Here is a 3,527-nt window from a genome sequence, read left to right on the forward strand (position 1 = left end):
AGACTAGCGGAGGCATTCACTGGCCATTAGGTCTACTTATGAGGTAAACAGAAAAGCCACCGGCTCAAGGCTGAGATGATGTAGGACGTCATGAGTTTTAGCCCCTGAGACAAGTTTTCTGACTTTTTATTAAATCCCCACACAGCAGGAGACCTGACGCACTGTTGAGGGGGATGAGGGCTAGGTCATCATGGCCAGGCAACTGGGTCAGAGCTCTCAGAAAAAGTGACCTATCAACACTGGTCCAAAGGGGGCAAACCGCAAAACTGGGGACGGCTAGGACGGCTAGGCCAAACCGACAGAAGGGCTCAGGTATGGCTCGGGTCACAGAATGTCGCAACTCACAGGGGCTGTGTAGCTGTAGACTGGTCAGAGAACCTTTTGCTAGCCCTTGCTTAAGCCCTGTTTAACCCCTATCCCTTGTTGAAAGTGTCTACAGTGGACACGTTACCATTGGAAGTGGATCTTGGAGCAATGGAAGAAACCATCCTAGTCCAACGAGTCCAGTATTTCCATTTCTGGAGGAGGAGGAGGTGTGATGCTCTGGCGACGTTCTGCTGGAACCCTTTGGTCTGGACGTTCATGTGGATTCCTGTCAAACACACCGTAGTTCATAGTGTCGCCCTGGCCTCCAAATTCTGCAGATCTCAATCTCAATCCACATTAGGGAAGAAGTTTTCAGTTTACAGAACATGGGTTTTTGAAGTATCTTATGAAAAACATCATTACTCTCACTCCTAAATATTACGTATTTCTCGTAATCAGATATGAATAGTAGATATGAAAGGCCTATTTTACGCAGCCTAAATTTGGTGTGATCATGTCCCTCTTTAATGGCGGAGACCGATCAGGGGAAGGGTATAAAAATAGAGCTGAATATCCTGAGTCTTAAAGCCACTTTTCAAAAAAAAATGTAGGTATGCGCTGCAGATAATTCCAGTAATGGATGTTGGTGATTCAGACCTCAGAAAAAAGCTGCCATGACCTAGATGTCATGTCGAACAGAGTACAGGCGCAGCCAGGCTCATACGCCGAGGGATGTTATTTACCACTCAGCTGCTCTGCCATTTCTAGAAATCAGGTTGAAGATAATAGTGCTATAAGTGAGTCTTATACTCAGAATGTAAGAACCGGTATGAAGAGGACCGCTGAAGCCGTCAGCAGTTGCCAGAGGAAGCTCAGACAGGCCTCTGTAGTGCAGATTTGACACAATTGTCATATAAATAGTTGATGTGACAAACTGTGCGGATCGGTGGTGCATCCAGGAAATTTTTAGCCATAAGTCAAAGTCACTCAGGATAACAGTGTCTGACTAACTGGCAGTTTTGTCCTTAACCCTTCCTACTCTATACCCACACCTCACAGTCTATCCCCGTCCGAACAAACTTCAAGCCCACCTCCTCCCCGTCTCCTCCCTCTTCTTCAGACCATCACACTAACCGGGGGGCCAGGCTTTACACGTAGACCACAGAAAGCCAGAAACGCTTCCCAGGAGTCCGCCCTCCTGCTTCACCTCAGGGTGTGGACCGCACTAGCAAAATGGCTAAATGTAAATAGAATAAGAAGGCATGTATTTTCTATAAAAGAAAGAAACGACAAGCTATTGGACAGAAATACAAATGAGGCGTCTAACTGCGCTGAAATGTTAAAATCAAATTTTGCAGATTGTTATTAGATTATTAGAAGATCAGCTAACTTACTTTTCTGCATTTTTAAGTGGTTTCACTTCAATACTGTTTAGTAGTGTCCACAGGCAAATGATTTAGCTTTAGATTCTTGAAATAACATTATGCAGATCATTTATTTTTATGTAATTTTTCATTCTGATTATCTGCAGTTTTCTTGAAAAAGCTTTTTCAAATTTCCAAACAACCAAATATATCTAATTTGTCTTAAAATAACTGTGCATTATTCATTTCAATGATCAAATATATATTCCTTAACATTTCTTCAGATAATCAAAAATCTGTTACTATTTCTAGACCAAGGACACGCAGTGTCATTAGTGCAAAGCATTAGTGCAGATCAATTTGAATTCTAGTGCCTCTTGTGGGGAACACTATAGCCTGCTACTGCTATACTTGATTTGATAGATGTGTGTGAGAGAGAGAGAGAGAGAGAGAGAGAGAGAGAACGAGAACATTTGGACGTACCAAAGACTACAGTGTGAAGGAAGTGGCTGAATCTCCAGGTGTATGAAAGCATACGGTCATACAGGTCTACCAGCAGTGGCAGAAATCCCAGTCTACGTGAAACTCTCCTCAAAACTGTGACCGAAAGACGAAACTGATGGACAGGGACTGCCGGTGGGTTTTACAGCTCAAGTGTTCTGCAAGAGCCTGAAGTTACTGCCACTTTAAACAGCAAGGTGGCTGATTTTTTATTTATTTATTTTTTGTCAGGAGGGCATATATATATGTATTTAAATAACCAAAATATCTGAAAGCTTGCTTGAAATGACAAATATTTGCACTATGTGAAAAAAGGCCTACAGTATCTGCATCATTTCTTCAAAAAAGCCAAAAACATTAAAATTACATAAAAATAACTGCTGCAGTATGTATTAAAGTATAAATAATAACCCGACAGTAAAATAAAATAATATTTTTACACAGATTTTCAGAACCGATAGTATAACTATGCAGTGAAGACCGTAGTGCAGTCCGATCCATGCAACATTTCCAGGTTCATTTATCTTCCGCTCTTCAAATAACCCCCACCAGAACTGCTGCCAGTGTTGGGCATACACCATCACAGGCCCTGAATACACTGGATATCTGGCATGTCTTCAAAGGCATGTCTCCCCCCCCCCCCCCCCCCCCCACACACACACACACGCACACCCATAGCAGCAGTTATTGATTAGTTTGTGTCTTAAAATACATTTCCTACAGATCCGATCAATGCAATAGATACCGCCTTTGCCCCACGGTACGAATCCATAGTCAAACTGTACATTCTGCTACTGTACACCACTGTGTTTATATACAGAGCTGAGCAGGCGTGTGTGTGTGTGTGTGTGTGTGTGTGTGTGTGTGTGTGTGTGTTAATACTTTCTAATATATTCAAATACAGTTACCTATTATCTGCTGATTCTGAGGATGTCCTTTTTGGTACTGCCGGATTACTGCTTACTGTAATCTAGGGACGTCTCAGAAGTCCTCCAGCTGGTCCATAAAAGTCCTAAAGCCCCTAAAGTTACCTGCTGAAGGAAAGGATGACATCAGCCATAACATTAAAACCACCGGCCTAATATTGTGTAGGTCCTCCTCGTATCAACACAGCACAGTCTTTGAATAATAGCACCCCCTTGTGGAGAACATTTAGCCTGCTAAACGGGAGTGAATTTACAAGCCAGGTACATGAGGTCCAGGCTAGCTCACATCCACAGTAGCTCTTCTGTGGGATCAGACCAGACCAGGCTGATCCCATTAATGAGCCTTGGGCACCCATGACTCGGTTGTCCTTCCCCGGAGCACATTTGGACAAACCATTGTTTTGGACAAAAGTTTGTGGACACAGTTTTA

Source organism: Salminus brasiliensis, chromosome 8, assembly GCF_030463535.1.
Source record: "Salminus brasiliensis chromosome 8, fSalBra1.hap2, whole genome shotgun sequence".
Classification (NCBI taxonomy): Eukaryota; Metazoa; Chordata; class Actinopteri; order Characiformes; family Bryconidae; genus Salminus; species Salminus brasiliensis.